Raw genomic sequence first — 18,675 nt, forward strand, 5'->3', positions numbered from 1 at the left:
TCTCGTTCATACACATCTTTTCTTTGTTTCTCGGTGTCACACCCCTTTTTAATCGGGTTGAAGTAGAAGTATGACGTATTGGTGATTCCTGTTTATTTTGTTTTAAGGAGTCGCCACCTAATTAATTTCACGGTGAATTAGGACACCTAGAGTTTAACTAAGGCAAAGTTAAAACTAAACCTCAATTAATAGTCTGCTTAACCAATGTGATTCTAGGTAAGGGCTCTATATTATTCTAAAGGAAAGGGGTTAAGCATCCTTTAGAATCCGTTAACTTACAGTTATCTGACCAAATTTGGGTTAATTAATTAAGATGAGAACTTGTATAAAAGAGGACCGTGAATGCTATAAAAACTTGTAAATATTACTAAGGCTTTAGATAAAATGTGGTTTAGAAATAAAAGTTATAAAAGGTAGTTTGCATAAAAGAGAATTTTAAATGCTATTTAAAGAAAGCTTAAAATGTTGCTAAGACCTTATATGAAATATAGTAAATGCTGTTGAAGATAAGATTTGTAAGAAATTTAATGATTGCCCATAGATAATAGCTTTTGAGAAAAAGATTTAGCAATTTTAAACTTTGGGATAACTTATGTTATATCAATGTGACAATATAGAAGAATCTAGACTTATAAATAGGATTCAAGAGGAAGTGAGTTTCCTTGCTTAATTAAAAGTATGCATGATTGATTCAAACTTGAGTTATTTATAGAATACACTTGAGTTTATATTTGCCTATTAGTGACTTCTTGGAATTTCTAGGATAGAAAGATAAAACACAATTCTTTTGATTCAAAATATAATCATGCTATTTTTTTATAATCAATTATTCGGAAAGTGAATTAATCGTTAATTGCCTTAAATTATCTACCCGTTACTAAACCCACTAATGTCTCTAAGGTTCATCTGAATTAGCAAAAATAAAAAAAATTAGACATACAAGTTAAATGTAAAAGATAAAATAGAGGAGAGCGTTAAATGGGATCAGCCCATTTTAAAGGACAACAACAATCTGTTTGTCATTGGGCTTGGCCCAGAATTCCTCTCCCTTTTTTTATGCTTGCGGGTTGCTGCTGCTATGTACATGGGCCAAGGCCCAAATATTTTATTTTTTTTGCTGCGAATAGGCCTGATGGGAAAGTGACTCGAGAATATTGTGCTGGGTTTTTAGCCCAACACCGAATGCGGGAGAGATGAGTCCCTTGGACTCGTATGCGAATTTTCATGCAAAAGTGAAAGAGAAAGGATTAGTAAATGGGAATTTATAAAAAAAAGATAATTTGGGTTCTAAACAAGGAAAGCAGTAGCTAAGAAGGATATCACATAATTAATGAACGAAGCATCTTAAAGCATATGTTAAAGAGTTAGCGAACTACCGCAAGAATTAAGAGGCAACACTTATAATGCCTATATAAATAATAGGTGACGCTTGTGTAAAAAAAAAAACAATCTACGACATAACAAGGTAACAAGGCATGGCACATTTCATTCGCACAGGAGAATATACTAACTAATCAGAACTATAGGAAAGCACGACCAGTAGCAACTGGTACCGTTGAGCAATGACGATAAACAAACAGCTATTCTAAGACGCAGATAGAGACCAGTCTTTAAAAGGGACAATATCCAATTCCTATTGAAAGGCAACAGATTTTCAATGGCAAAGTATACCAAACAACAATTGTTCTCTGGCCAAAGTGTATGCTATATCCTTCTACGGTTCAGCGAACAAAACAATCAACCATGAGAGTGAGCTCGTCAAAGCGGCAACCATTAAGACAGAAGTTAAAGTGGTTTAGGATTGACGAGCGGCAACCATTAAGACAGAAGTTAAAGTGGTTTAGGATCTAGAGCTATTTTAAAAAAATCTTATAAGCAGCAGCTGGGTTATTAAGGAAAGAATTTCGATATGACAGTCATGAAATTCTATATTATTAGCCTATTTGAGGATGTAAGAACAAAGATTTCAACATTCTAACTCTCAGACCATGTATTTCAAACAGCAAGATAGCGATAAAAGGTAATGAAGATGCAAGTAAGGAAATCACTCAAAGGGATAATTTTGTTATGCACATTTATCATACGTGCTCGAAATGGAACTTCACATAACTCAAACAATGGCAAAGCACTTCCTCATCTTCAAGACGAATACATACTTAATGATCACATTCGACTTACCAGAATAAAGAGAAAACAAATTATGATTAAGATCATGACTCAACTAAATTTTGAAAGAAATGATAATCAGAGATAAATACCACTGGCTACTGTCATTAACTCTTAGAGCTGCGCATGATGTCTTTTGGCCTCATACAAATCACAAAATCAAACTTATTTCATAATGAAAAGGAAGTACTTGTCACATATTCCTCATGAGAAAAAATAAGACCAAGGATTTCAGGGGTTTAGGCCCCAGAACAGGTTACAAAAAAGAACTTCACACCCTGAACCTGGTTCCTTTAACTTAAAACTCTCCAATTGATCTCATTGAGGCCCAATACAAATCATCTATTATTACATGGAACATATATCAGTCAACACTGTTATCAATGGTGGTTTCAACATTTATTATCTAACATAAGAGTTGTTTACTACTAGTCATACTGATATAATGCATATCTAACTGGTGACATACTTAGCTCTACACAACATTATACTAACCATGTAATACCAAATTAAACAAAACAGACTAACATAATAACTAAAAATATAGTGACTAACACATAATCAAGCAAACAAAAAAAAACTAAAATAGAGTGAAAGGATAGAAGACTAATAAACCTAACAACCACAAACTAGAAACTGAAACAAGCTGCATTGAAACCCAAAGTGAGAGGTAAGAGAAGAAAGCTATCTGCTTTTTTGAGTACCAAATTTCAAATATCAATCCTTTGTATGATTTTCATGTGGAAAGATGTTTCACAGATATAAGGATTTCACTGAGTTATCATTGGTAGATGAAGATGCCTTTTAATTTCTTCTCATTAAGTCCACAGAAAAAATAAAAGGTTTGTTATTTCCCAAAGAATCCACTGATCCATGGGTTTAAAATGTCTTAAATCTATCATTTTGATGCTCTCTGATTGTTATATTAGAGGAATCTCTGTTTTAGATATAAGTGTCTCTCTTGTTGGCAGGAAGGTCGGGAAAAGATGAAACAATTGAAGATGCAGCACAGTGTGAGACAGTGGAGGAAGCTGGAATACAAGGTGAAGTTGAGGTTTGTTCTCCTTCATTTCTTTCAGTTCCTTTTATGCTTTAATTTTTAGGGAAAAGGTGAAAACTAAGAAACAAAGTCTGTTATCTAGTTGTCTATTGCATCAGATAAATCACAGTATACTAATTGTGGTAGAGTTTAGGGCTTATCATCTATCAAATTTCTTGCAAAAACATTCAGTGCTTGATAGCAGCTCTTTTATCTCTAGACTGTTTGCACTAATTGATGACTAAATGTGATGTTGTGATCGCTCCTTTTGGATTAGGAATACACGATTTTTTTAATCGTACAGTCTTTAGTCTTGTTGACATTGATTGATAAAGTAATAACATCTATTTTTGGATTACTTTTGCAGTGCAAACTGGGAGAGGAAGATGGTACTTTTAGAACAAAAGCGGTGACATTGCCTGTGAAGGGCACATGTTCCCTTTGTTAGTAACAGAACAACTAGACTCTTTGACCGAGAAATAGATTTGGGAATGAAATTGGGTATGCTATAAGCCATTCTTCTTGAATCCATATTTTGATTACTTATAAGTGGTTTTAACAAGTTTCACTCTTTTGGTTTTGGATCACTTTTGCAGTGTAAAATGGGAAGATGGCACTTTGAGAACAAAGCCGGTGACACTGCCTATGAAGGCAATGTGTTTCCTCTGTTTGTAACAGAACAACTAGACTATTGTCCCGAGAAAGGGATTCGCGAAAGAACTTGGGTATGGAATAGTTCATTCTTTTTAAATTTCATTTTCATATATATTCACACTTCCGTTTGCTGACAAGTAGCTTGTCCAAAAACCAATTACAGATGAGTGTGCACGAAGCAAGAAAATTTTGCCCAAATGGGGCCGCAGAACTATTAGTAAGTCGCCTCACATCACAAAGCAAACAGACCAAAGGGGAACTATTTCCAGTAATCGAACGTAGCTCCGTTGTTTGAGTAGCTATTCTTCCTTTTAGATTTGGAGCTCAAATACTTTCTCTGCCCCTTCCAAGTTCTACTGAAGAAGTGTAGACTTTATTGATACCGATCCACTGTCAAATCTACATGTGGTAGAAATAGTTAGCGGATAGGAACTAATTACTAAAATTGGTCAATCTAGCAGGTGGATTAAATAGTTCACAGCAACTCCATTGTTAAGGGAACAACGAAAAAAAGTACTGGAAGTATAATTTTTGTTATCTCAGAATTGGAGTTGTGTGACATAATAGATAATTAGAATCAGAGCTATCAAAGGAGGTGAACATGTACATAGCTACCAGATATATTGATGTTGGAAAATAACTGCATCGAATTATTGGATTTTCTCTTGATTTTCTAATTATTTTTCCCTAGATCTCTAGCATTCTTTAATTCTTCATATTGCTGGCAAAGCTAGAAGGTTACAGTCATTTATCATAACATTCAGAAGGTCTAATAGGTTTTAATTTTGCTTGAATATTACGCATTCAGATGATAAAAAAAGTTGCACAGGATTTTTTTAGTATCAAGCTTACTCTGGAAGCCATTATTTTGCATTTTTTAGGACCAAGTTTCAGATTTTGACTTTGTTGTTTATATGATTTATGTGGAAAGATGTATTTTTTTTTGTTAAGGTTGTAGTCACTTTATTAACTATACCTGTTCCCCTGGTCATGTCTTCTGCTGATGTATACCCTACCAATATAAATATTTCACCGTGTTATCATTGGTGGATGAAGATGCCTTTGATGTTTGTCTAATAAGTCCACACAGAAAAGGCAAAGGGTTGTTATTTCCCAAAGGTAGCGACTGATCCATGGGTTTAAAACTTCTTAATATTTCCCAAAAAAGGTATCATTTTGATGCTCTCTCTGATTGTTATATTAGAGCTTATCTCTTTTTTAAATACATCTCTCTTGTTCTAACAGGGAGGTCGGGAAAAAGACGAAACAATCAAAGATGCAGCAGAACGTGAGCTAGTGGAGGAAGCTGGAGTATGAGGGGATGTTAAGGTTTGTTCTCTTCATGATCTCTTACAATTCTTTTTTATACTTCACCCTCCTCTTCATTTTATATGATATGTTTGACTAAAAGTGGAGTTTAAGAAAAAGGACTTTTTGCACTTATCAAAAGTACCCTTTAGAACTTATGGTTTTTAAACATGGCATTGACATTTTTATGTCTATAAGAGCATGTCATTAAGGGTAAAATAAGAAATTCAAAGTTAAAGAGCTTCCAAAAATAAAAAAGTGTCATTCTTTTTGGAACAGACTAAAAAGAGAGGACGACATATAAAATGAAACAACAGGAGTACTTCTTTTAAAGGGAAAAGGGGAAAAATAAGCAACAAAGTATTGTCTTAAAAGAAAAGCAACAAAGTCTTTGTGGTAACTTGTCAATTACATGAGATGAATGGCAGCATGCTAGCTGTGGTAGTGATAATGGTTCATGACATTTCAATTTCTTGCAAATCTTTGAGTGCTAGATTTGTAAGCCCTTTGCTCAAGACTGAATGCACTAATTCACGATTATATGTTTTGATGATTTCGGATTAGGAATATGTGATTATCTTGCTGGCTGCTCTCTTATTTGACATTTATACTGATAAAGTAATAATTTTTTATCATTGATTACTTATAAGTGGTTCTAATACGTTATATTCTGGTTTTGGATTTTTACTTTGGCAGAGCAAACTGGGAAGATGGTACTTTAGAATGGAAATGTTGACACTGCCTATGAAGAGAACATGTTTCCTCTGTTTGTAACAGAACAACTCTTGGCCTGAGAAAGAGACTCATGAAAAAACTTGGTATGCAGTAGTTTGTTCTTTTTAAATTTCATTTCGAAACATAATCACATCTTTGTCTTTGCTGACCAGTAGCTTGTCCAAAATCCAAATGCAGATGAATGTGCGTGAAGCCAGAGAACTTTGCCAAAATGGGTGCATGAAAGAGGCCGTAGAGCTATTAGTAAGTCGCTTAACATCACTGAGCAAGCGGACCAAAGGGGAATTATTTCCAGGAATAGAACGTACCTCCAGTGGTAGAGCAACTATTCTTCCTTTGGCATGTAGAGATCGAGAAGCGTAGACTCCATTGATATCCGCTGTCAAATCTAAATACTAGAAGAAGTTTATGAATATGAATCACTGAAAATGGTTAATCTAGCATGCGGATTAAGTAGTTCAGATCAACTCCAATTTTAAGGAAACAAAGAAGTACGAAATGTAGTCATAATAGTACACTGTTTGATTGTTATCTCAGAACTGGAATAATTAGTAGTAACCTACAAATAAGCTTAATGAAGTAATGATCATTTGTAAATAGCTACTTGAAACAGTGGTGTTAGAAAATTATTGCATTTAGTTATTGAATGTTCTCTTTGATTTCTAAGCTTAATGAAGTAATGATCATTTGTAAATAGCTACCTGAAACGGTGGTGTTAGAAAATTATTGCATTTAGTTATTGAATGTTCTCTTTGATTTCTTAATTCTTTGTCCCAAGATCTCTTACCATTCTTTCATTCTTATCTTGGTGAAGGTCTGAAGGATTCAGCCATTAAGCATATTGATTGGAAGTCCCACTAAAACCCTTGTTGGTCGTTCATAGTATTAGATGTTTGAGAAATTAAATTGATGTATGAACCTATAGTTTCAAGTCGAACCATCTCGGTTAATAAAATGGATTATAGTTTAAATGCCAGATCGTTGGAATCATTTGTCATCCATCAGATGTTGTGCTTTAGCAACATCTACCCCAAATATTTCCACTGTACAAACTGAAACCACACAAGTAGTACATTAACAAAGTCATGTCACATTGACTTGCAAGTGGGGTGGATCTGTTAGTTTCTTCAAACAAAGTCTAACCGGAAGATGACTTTTGTTATCTTCAAGGCACTTTAGTCTTTAAGGATGTTTTTTGTTCATAGTGGTAGTTTAAGATGTCCCTTTAAGTTTTGGGTATAGTTAAGGGCATGGATATAGATGCGGAGCCAAGATTTGAGATTTTAGTCATTTTAAATTACTGAGTTATAAATTAATAATTAATAATTTTTATAATCTTAAATGATTTTTTAAAGATAAATACTGAAGAAAGTTGCAAGTTCGGTCGAACCCGTAAAGCTATAGTCTAGCTCTGCCGACGGGCATGAAAGGAATTGAAGTTATGGATATTATTAAGAAGGCACAATACATAAACAAGTCCTTTAATTTGGCGAAAATTAGCAACTATGACCTTAAACTTTGCTAGTGCACAAGTAGGCATTTAAACTTGTCAAAAGTTGAATATATAAACATATATGCTAACGTGATGCTAATGTGGCAGTGACATAACACTGAACAAAATTATGTGTCACGTCAGCGCCACATTAGCATTTGTGTTTACATGTTCAACTTTTGGCAAGTTTAAGTGTCTACTTGTGCACTAGCAAAGTTTAAGGTCATAGTTGTCAGCTCGTACCAAGTTAAAGGACTTGTTTATGTGTTTTGCCTATTAAGAATAACAATCATAAAAATGAATGTGTGATTTATGAGCTCTTTCATATAAGAAAACTTGAAAAATTAGGACCTTAAAAAAAGAGCAAAAAAGATAAGATTCCTATTCTATGAGAAATGACACATCAATTTCTTAGGATCACAATTAGATGATATATAAATTCAAATTTTACAATTAGACCCAACGGCAAAGGCCAACAGACCTACAGTATACTTTAGGAAAGTAGGCCAAAAGGTATGGACCAACTTTTGCTTTCACTTTCCATCTACAGAAAAAATGAAAAAAAGAAAAAGGACCATAGCGCTTTCCATCTCAATAAAGGAAGTCCTCTTGTGCAGCTGTTGTTCATGACAAATAAATAAATAAATTACATTATACAACAAAGTCAAGTCGTCGTGCAGTTATCAACGACAAAAAAATTACTCGGATATTACCTTGATTTTAGGCTTTATCCATTGATATATATGTGCTAGTTGGAGATACAAGAAAAATAGTCGAGGTTGCGACACCACAATCATAAAATTAAAAGAAGAAAAAAAAAGAGGGATATTTGGTGGATGAAGACTTTTTCAACTATTGTGTCAGGTCTTTTTACTTTGGTAGAGAAGAGAGATGTGGACTTTGGAGCAATAATTTACACATTCCTTATTATTGTAGGCCCAATTTTTGTTTTCGGTTTATGCACAAGGAAATTATAAGGTGCAAAATAAACCGTAGTGCTTTTAATATCTTCAATCACAATGAAGTCCAGTTATGAATTATCGTGTCTACAAAGAAATTACTTGGTTATTACCTTATTTTTAGCCATTAACATTTTACAATTTTAAATAATTAGACATGCTCATAATTTTTTGATTAACGCGTTTTATTTATCTGTTTTATTCCAATTATTTTTATTAATTCAGTTTGCTGAAGATTGAGAAATATTTTGATTTAAAGATGTGCCGAATAGTCAATAAGTGGGAAAAAACCATGACGTTTCAGGTTTAAACTACATTGGACATTACTAGGGTTTATGGGAAACAACGTAGCCTATCTACCTTTTCAAGGTAAGGGTTACCTTTTCAAGGTAGGAGTTAAGTCTCTGTGCACTTGACCCTCGACCCTCCGCAAATTCCACAAGTTGTTGTTGGTCTTTGTAAGTTGTGTTGGGTCAAGCAAGCCTCTCTAGCCACTATAACAGTAGAAGATCTAGAGAGGGTATCTTTGTTGTTGTTGTTTGGACATTACGATATATGCCATAGTGCAAAGTTTCTATGCTTTACGAGATGTGAAATAATACTATGAACCAAACATCCACTAAAATTATTAATCTATATATTACAATACTTGTATTTTAATCTTTGTATTAAGTTATCCGTGAACCAAATGACCTCTTGTATGTTTTATTTTGCATTTCTAACCATTCGGAATTTACAATTTACTCCTTAATTGTCAGTCAGTATTCAGCCCCGCCACTTCTTCTTCCTAAAAGTAAAAAGGTGACGATAGAGATCGATTTTCAAAGTCATCCAAAGGATTTCACGACAAATATGCCAAGTTGCAGCACAAGCAACATTGCGAGTACAAGATACTGGGTGAAATTCAGTCATAATAATTCAATTCAACTGGAATATTTTCCAAAGGTTATACTCTTTCTTGGCAGCTTCATCCCCTTGTATTTTTTAGCTGTCCATTGTGTTCATATTACTGTAGAGTTATGGTTCAAAGATCATTAAGAAGCTTCATAGGAGATACACAATATACAGAACCTGTGGTGCTGCTTTATTAAACTAACAGATAAGACCAATGAATAGTATAGTACTGCTTTCGAAAGGTCCTTGTCTTCCATTTCAATGAATGAATGAAGTCGAGTCATTATGCATTTTCAGTGACAAAGAAATTGCTCGAGCATTAGCCATTAACATATTTTATTGTTTCAAATAAACATGGCTCACAATTTGTTGAGTATTCATCTTATCCATTCTTTTTAGATTATTTTTGTTAATTCAGTCGTTTTTTGACAGAGAAATATTTTGATCTAAAGGTGAGGTCTAATGGTCAATAAATTTGGTATGAGCATTTCAAGTGCAAATTATACCAAAGGCAAAAATTATTAGGTGATTTATTTCTATATTTGTACTGGTAGGAGATAACAATACCCAATAAAAAGAGATGGCGACACCACCCTCATAAAATTTTTAAAAAGAAAAAGAAAAAATGCATAGAGATAATTTGCTTCACGAAGACTTTTCAACCTCCAGGTGGGATCTTTTTCTTTGACAGAGGAGAGAGATGTGGACTTTAGTGCAATTAATTCTATTCAACTGGGATAGAAAAAATACGTTCCTTATTATTTCTAGGCGCACTTTTGTTTTCAATTTGTGCACAAAGAAAATGTAAGATGTTAAATACACCACAATACTTTTAATTGGTTATTATCTTCAATTACAATGAAGGAAAGACAACTTGCATTTGTTGTTGGTGACAAAGAAATTGCTCGAATATTTTGTTACTTTTACCCATTAACATGGAGTTGTATTCTACAATTCTCAATATAGACTCACAAGTTATTGAGTAAAGTTTCATAATTATCCGTTTTATTTAGATTATTTTTATTAATTCAATCTGTTGAAGACTGAGAAAAATTTTGCTGGATGAAGAGTTTTTCAACTTTGGTGAAAAATTAAAAATATAATAATTGGTTAGTAGGACAACAAATTTTTGGCAGAGAAGAGAAAGAGACTTGGCGTTTGGACTTCTTTAGCAATAATATTCAAGTGGGATAGAAAAGACATGCTCCTTATTACTTATAGTCCCACTTTTTGTTTTCCGTTTATGCACCACAAAGAAAATGTAAGGTGCAAAATAGACGTACTTTTGATATCTTCAATCAGAATGAAGTCAAATATTCATGAATTGTTTTATTTGTGACAAAGAAACTACTCAATTATTACTTTACTTTTAACCATAAACATATTTTAGAATTTCAAGTAATTAAAAACAGGCTCATAATTTGAAACTTTGGATATCAGAGAAAACATCATATTATTTGCAGAGGTGTAATTGGTCAATCCATCCTGCGTGTTGCTTAATCTTTTGAGAGAAAATTATTGAATTATATATAACTAATTGTGGTCTCTTTTGATGAAATGGAATTATATATTTCTAAAGTTTGTTATAGCGGATTATCCACTAGCTAGGTCACAAAATATCCTTCTTGTGTATTTTGATCTAGTTCAGTAGCAAGCAAATGTATGAAAAATTTGGTCATAATACATAAACAAGTCCTCAAACTTGGTCTCAGCTGACAAATATGCTCTCTAACTTTGGGTGCGCACAAGAAGGCGCCTCAACCGTATAAAGCTAAACAGATAAACACTAATACTGACGTGACACATAAATTATGAGGTGCCATGTCAATTCCATGTTAGTGCCCCATCAGCATTTATGCTTATCTGTTCAACTTTATACAAGTTGAGGTGTCTACTTGTGCATAACCAAAGTTGAAGGGCATACTTGCCAGCCGAAGCTAAGTTTGAGGGCATGTTTATATTTTAGTGACAAGTAGGGTTGTACAGAAAAAACCGTCAAACCACATCAAACTGATAACCCGAGTCAAATCGAAAAAAAAAATCGACTAGTGGTTTAGTTTGACAAAAAAAACTCAACCATAATTGGTTCGGTTTGGTTTTAACTAAAAAAAGTCAAACCGAGCCCAACCAACCTGACAGTACATTTATATGATTTTTAAAATTATTTTATACCTAAAGATATTTATTTGTAATGCGATTTATAAATACTTCTCAAATTTTTTTCATAGTTTTTGTCTTTTAACATATTATGTCAAGCTTGGACTTAGAATTTTGAATAGTCCAATAAGTTTTAGCCCATAGAATGTTAGCATATCAAATAAAGAACAAACCAAAATCAAATCAATACTATGCTAACAAAAGAAATTCAATTCTATCACTAGGAATGTCAATAATGTTGGATATTTATTACTCCTTCCGGATAAAAAAGAGTGTTCACTTAGTTATTTGCACACCCCTTAAGAAAACACTAACTTCTAAACAAAAATAGATAATTTGATTAAACTGTCTCTAAATCACATAACACTAGGGGCAAATTTGAAAAGATAAGGTTAATTATTTCTTAATTTGATAAGAGGACACACTTTTTGACCCAAGAAAAAAAAAGGCTTAGTGGACACTCTTTTTGATCCAGAGGGAGTAGTATTTATTTTTGCATTGGTTTAAACAGTGAAAATACATAGGGTCACTACCCAGTGTAATCCCACAATAGTGGGGTCTGGGGAGGGTAAGATGTACGCAGCCTTACCCCTACCTGGGTAGGGAGGCTATTTCCGATTGACCCTCGGCAACCCTCCTCCTTTATCCGGGCTTGGGACCGGCAATGTGAGCGAGCTCACACGGGCGGAGTTAAAATAGTGAAAATACATAACTTTATCTTATCTTTGTCATGTAATTAATAATTATTAGCCGCACTTATTTTACCATGACTTAATATTTTTAGATTATGATCATTTTCATTATGGTTTAATTAGCAATATCTATTTTATGCAATTTCATTTACTTTTTTGTTGAATATTTTATTACAATGTCATCATTCACCTCACATTATGTGTTATTTTCACAGAAACACCTTAATTATATAGTTGAATCTTTACCATGACTAAACGAATATCTAAAGTAAAATTATATATTTTATATGACTACTTTTTTGAAAAAACCCGAAAATCCAAAAAAAAACTCGAGATTGAAAAATTCGACTTATGTTGGTTTGGTTTATAGATTTTAAAACCGAACACAATTGGTTTGGTTTGATATTGAAAAAACCTGAACCAATTCAGTCCACGCACACCCCTAATCACAAGCATGTATTTGGAGTATATGTTTTCTTTATTTTTATTTGTGCTATTTTTTATCTGACAAAATTGATGTATATGAAGGTCTTGTGATATGTTGGAATCGTGCATGTTGTCAAATGAAAAGGGGCTGTATTATAATATTCGTATTAAGTTATCCGGGAACCAAATAATCTTCTAACCATTTATATGAAGGTCTTGTGATATGTTGGAATCGTGCATGTTGTCAAATGAAAAGGGACTGTATTATAATATTCGTATTAAGTTATCCGGGAACCAAATAATCTTCTAACCATTTATTAGTTCACTTTCCATGGGCACAAAGAAAATAGAATCATACACTGCTTTTGATTGGTTTTTTAATCTTCGATCACAATGAAATCCTTCCATTTCGATGTCCGATTCCGAATACCATGACCTCAAATGAATTTAACTCTTTCTACTTTCAAGCTACACTGGACGCAAAATCTTTTCCCCACTAAGAAGCCGTCATGAGTTGTTAGTGACAAAGAAATCGCTGGGACATTTTTTTTTTTAGAAAAGCAATTGCTCGGACATTACTTTATTTTTTGTCATTAACATATTTTTACAATTTCAAATATATAGGCTTACAATTTGATGACATTTTTTATTTTATCCTTTCTGTTTATATTATTCTTATTAATTCAATACATTTCAACTGAGAATTTTTTTGATTCAAAGGTGAAGTCCAATGATTAGTGAAGTCAGTAAGAGATTTCAAGTTCAAATTATATCAGAGGGAAAACCCATTACGTGATTTAGTTCTTTTTGCCAAAATCTTTTTGAGCAGAGATATCTAGCAATTATATTGGTGGGAGGTAACTATAATGAGTAACAAGATCGAGATGACGACACAATTATTATAAAATTAAAAAAAGAGAGGGAAAAAAGCATTAAAGTCTTTTGTTGGAGGAAAACTGTTTCAACCTGTGTGTGAGGTCTTTTCCTTTTGGCAAGAGAAGAGGGGGACATGGAGTCTTTGAAGGAATTTCCTACAGTATATACCAGTTGACTAGCAAGGTATATATAAGTTTCCATACTTGAAGTCCTATATATAACTTTGTCCCAAATATCATTAATTTATCACTTATCACATCCATAATCTATCAACAATCACTACTGAAATTTATCAAAACAAAAAACTCAATTAAAATTATTCTAAAATAAAAGTAATACAAAAATTTAACAAAAGAAAAGATAATAAAAAATTGCATATTAAAGCATAGACTTTTATTTTTTGGTTGTTCTTTTTTCTTGGATTATCTAAATTTATTTATTTCTTTTTCTTCTTCTTCAAAATTCAATATTTTTTCTAGTAACAGTATATTCAGTTGAAAAATCATATCTCTAAATTAACAGTATTTTTTTTTTTTTAAAAACAACGTACCAACCATAATCTCACCAGCTAGGGTCTGGGGAGGGTAGAGTGTATGGAGAGTTTACACCTACTTTGAGAAGGTAGAGATGTTGTTTCTGATAAACCCTCAGCTCAAAAAAAGATACAAAAGATAAAAATGTAAAATAAGCAATAGCAGTAAACCTAATTGCAAATCCAAACAAACTGTACTCAATAATAATAATAAACTCGATTAAAAGGTTTGAATATTAAAGCATACTTAAAATAAATATTGTGCCCACGTCATGAGTTATGTCTTTTCAATTGAGTCTACTAGTAAAATGCCACATAAATGCTCTTTTTGACTTATATTTTAAGAAATTTAAAATAAAAAATATTATAGTTCAAGGGTCGCAACAACACCCCCATAATCTACGTATAATATAAAACTAGACATAAATAAGGTGATGTGGCGCCTCTCTATGGTCACCATTCCTATTTATCTTTTTTTTTTTTTGCATTTTTCTCATTTTCTTTTTCCATTTATGTGCCATATTAAAAAACCAAAATATGCTCCTTTAATTCTCTTCCTAATATCTTAATAAATATAATTATATTAAATGTGATACATTTAACACTTTCTATAACATTTAAAAGGAAAACGTTTAGATTCATTTTATTGTCATAAAAGATCTGATATTATTACCCAACATTTCTCATTCCTTATAATTTACTCTCATTATTTTTTCAATTTTGTGATCTTATAGAAATTTAAGGCAGAACGTGGGAAGACCACGAACCTTCTAATTAAACTGAATAATTAGTTCATATTAATGTGTATGCCTTTTCATCTTCATTGTTTGTTGTTTTCCTATTTTGTTACTTCATGTGTTATTGCTGTGCTTCTTTAGATTTGCACTACAGCAAAGCATAGGTGGGTAAGCCATTAATTTTATTCTTCTTCTGATTTCAGGACGGAATTCTCTATTTTGGTGGTACTAAGATATATCCCGGGAAGAGCAATTTATTCATTTAGATTTTCAGGTAATTTCATAAAAGATCAGATGTACGTTGTAGTAACTTTTTCCCTTGTAGCTTTGATTTTAGACACTATCTAAAAAAAATAGAAGTTAGCAAAAAATTCTATTGTTAAACAACAAATCAGTTGCTAATCTTATTTAGTGACGGATTAGCATGGATTATCAAAAAAAAAAATATTAGCTACGGGCAATTAAATGATAGATTAGCAACGAAGTTTATAGCAAAAAAATTTTTTCTTCTGATTTCAGGACGAAATTCCCCATTTTGGTGGTGCCAAGATATATCCTGGGCAGAGCAATTTATTCAGTCATATTCTCAGGTAGTTTTTAAAAAGATAAGATGCAGTAGTAACTTTTTTCCTCGTGGCTTTGATTTCCAGACACTACTAAAAGAATAGAAATTAGCAATGGACAAATTCTATTGCAACAACAAATCAGTTGGTAATTTTATTTAGGACGGATTTAGCACTTAGAGCAATTTAATGATGGATTAGCAATGAAATTTATAGCTAATTTCAATTTTTTTTCCTAATGAAATACGAGAAATGGAGGGAATGATTGCATGGGAAGCTCATGAGAAGAAGATGCAAGCATTTTACTCCTGTCGAAGAAGGGGAATTATCCCATTTAAAATAACAGATAGGTGATCCATATCAATATTTTTGTTTCGTTTACCCGCCATTGTAAATGATTCTCTTGCTAATGAATATGTTTGTATTTCATTTATCTTCTCAATATACAACGTAAATAACAACATTAATTTAATTTTTTATTTGTCTGTTTGAAGTTTAAAGATGAGGTTATGTAATCTAAAGTCGTATTTGGGTTATTTATTTCTCTAATACTCCTTTTGAATCTTTCTATGTTAGATAAAAGTTAAATACACTTCATTTTATATATAATTAACTATATACTACATATATAGAAGCATTTCTAAATTTAACCTGAATGTGCATTTCTAAATTTAACCTAAATGTATGTTGTGTTATAAGCGTTTTCTATCTAAAAAAAAGGATAGTATTTAACTTTGTAAAGCAGCCTGCAGATTGTTTTAAAAGGAATTCATTGATATTTTTACAATAGTGTAAGTGGTCCGGCCCTTCTCCGGATCCCATGCATAACAGAAGCTTAGTGCACCGGACTGTCCTTTAGTTTAAGTGGTTTTGAGATACTAACTCAAAACGAATAGGTTGAGAAAAAAGAGAAGACGAACAGCGACCCTCTCATTTTCAAGTGGGGTTTCATGAAGGTTATTACAAGGTAATTTACATAAAGAAATATTTTGTAGTCTTCTTCCTCCATATCATCTTATTACTTTCAATCAATTGGTCAGTAGGGACATTGGTGTTTGGACTTGGTCCATCAATAATTCTACCGAAACTGTTGAAACTTTGAGCTGTTCATGGTGTACATATTACTGTTGGATAGAGAGCGGAGGGGTCTTCTATCACAGAAGAAAAAATTTCCTTCTCTATTATGAATGAATACTATTCAATGAAAATGTACCACTTGACTGCTCCTCTAGCTAATAATTCTATTGGAGTAGACCCCATCTTCATAGAAACTTTTCATAACTTTGTCCTAAATATCAATAATTTATAAATTATCACAGCCACGATCTATACACCATCACGGTTGAATTTTATCATAACAATAAAACTTAATTACTCCCTTCGTCCATTTTTTACTTATTCATTATGAATTTTGCACACTCCTTAAAAATAATAAATAAAGTACATAATTTACTATGATGCCCATATTAATTGGTGTATAGTATTAATGAATTTGAAAAACGAGTTGCAAAGAGTAGTTATTGCTAAAGGTAAAACAGGAAAAATAAATTTCTTTTCTCTTGATATGAGAAAATAGACAAATAAAAATGAAAATCTATTTTTAAAATAGTGAATAACTAAAAGTGTGCGGAGGGAGTAAAGAGAATAACTCTAAAATAATTGAAATATGTATAAATTGACAAAATGATAAAAAATGGTAGATGAAGATGCATTTGAAGTTCTTCTCATCCACAAATTCCCAAAGGTAGCTACTGATCCATAGCTTTAAAATTTACTATTCCCTGATTCGTCCCAACTTATATGATGATATTTGACTTCGGTTAGTATCTAAAAGAGAGAGAAAATCTTTCTAGCTTGTGGTCTAAATGAAAATGTACAAATTGACTGGTCAATACCAATAATTCAATTGGTGTAGACCCATATTCATAGAAACTTTGTACCAAATACCATCATTTATCTCTTATCACAACCACAATCTATCCACACAATTTTTTTCTTTTATCTTCTCAAATTTCAACGAATTAATTAGCTCAAGTGGAACATGACAAACATATCCGGGCAAAGAAGACACATTAACGTACGTTCTTCATATTGGAAAGAAAGCTAGAGGATGAGATCACTTGCTTAGCTGGTAGAGTATCTTCATGGTGAAAACTTACCCCCACCCGCTGTTTATATCAACCTAATAAATGTTTGACATGTGTTTGTACATTTACCTTTAGCATTTAATCATGGTTAATTAACATGTATTCTGATCTCATTAAATTATTTAAATAAAGTAAGTTTACAAGATTTGGTGTAAATATTAGACGTGATCTTATCCATCATACCACAACTCTTGTTGGTTGTCCATAGTATTGGATGGTTGTGAAACTAAATTGATAAATGGACCTATAGTTTCAATTCGAGTCATCATGGTTAATAACATAAATAGGGTGTACATTTGATTTTGCCCTTTTTTTTTCTTTTTTATTTTTTTCCTTCCATTGTTATCATCATTGATGTGTATTTATCTATATCAAACAAAGTAGTACCTATATACCGGAAAACCAAAAACGAGTTCATTTCTGAAGGATAAAATCCAAATATTACAATTATTAGACCTAAAATTAAAAAGAAGTAAGTTGTGAAAAGGGAAGCAGAGGAGGAACCTTCAATTTTCAAGTGGGATTTCATGGAGGTTATTACAAGGTAATCTGCATAAAGAAATTTTGTAGGAATTTAATCAATTGGTTAGCAGGACCACAAATTTTTGGTAGAGAAGAGAAAGGGACATTGGTGTATGTTTGGACTTGTGGAGCAATAATTCTGTTCAACTGGTGAAACTTCCAACGAAGTATATACAATCAAATTAATATATAATAATAACTGAGTTTACAATCAAATATCTATACTTATTTAGTATATTTCTTAATAATTTATATAAAAGCTACTGCCTCACTTATCATTCTATAAATCCACCCTTGATTGTAGCTCCCATGGCGGAGTCATGAATTTTATGTAAGGTATTCAAAAAAAAAAAAAACTAGAATGTCACTAGTAACTTTTGAACGGTAAAAGCTTACCCACATCAGATTTTTACACCAAATAAATAGATGTTTGTCACGTTTTGCACATGCACTATTTCCATTTAATCATGGTTAGTTAGTATTAATTTTCACCTCATTAAATCACTTAATCATGTGGATACCGGTGCGGATAAAATTTTGCTCTCTTGAACCCTTGCTGACTAAACTAAAATCTTCCTTATGCTACAGGAATTCAACAGCTTATATATAACCATAAATAGTGTCTTTTGCTCAATCGGTCCCCAAATAAAATAAGTTATCTGCTATCATAGATAAATATAACCCGAAAATGTAATTTTTTTTCTTACACTAACAACATATACTATAACTTAAAACTCTTTCACAAAAATTACATACAATGGCAGATTTGAAAATTT

General features: G+C 32.3%; 2 long non-coding RNA genes across 6 annotated transcripts; both read left to right on the forward strand.

Moving 5' to 3' along the window:
* The first annotated feature begins 2,612 nt into the window (after positions 1-2,612).
* On the forward strand, positions 2,613-6,641 carry LOC132615307 (uncharacterized). 5 transcript variants are annotated; one of them, XR_009572651.1, is made up of 8 exons: positions 2,613-2,836; positions 2,926-3,008; positions 3,138-3,209; positions 3,573-3,706; positions 3,802-3,930; positions 4,023-5,188; positions 5,864-5,985; positions 6,080-6,641. It is a non-coding gene; the product is annotated as an uncharacterized LOC132615307 (long non-coding RNA). The 5 variants fall into 5 exon arrangements; XR_009572652.1 differs by having other exon boundaries at positions 3,142-3,209; XR_009572648.1 differs by having other exon boundaries at positions 2,614-2,836; positions 3,138-3,220.
* A 7,701-nt stretch (positions 6,642-14,342) lies between these two features.
* On the forward strand, positions 14,343-15,867 carry LOC132615357 (uncharacterized). The gene is made up of 4 exons (XR_009572663.1): positions 14,343-14,734; positions 14,871-14,941; positions 15,187-15,257; positions 15,318-15,867. It is a non-coding gene; the product is annotated as an uncharacterized LOC132615357 (long non-coding RNA).
* Positions 15,868-18,675: the final 2,808 nt, after the last annotated feature.

This window comes from Lycium barbarum, chromosome 10 (genome assembly GCF_019175385.1).
Source record: "Lycium barbarum isolate Lr01 chromosome 10, ASM1917538v2, whole genome shotgun sequence".
Classification (NCBI taxonomy): Eukaryota; Viridiplantae; Streptophyta; class Magnoliopsida; order Solanales; family Solanaceae; genus Lycium; species Lycium barbarum.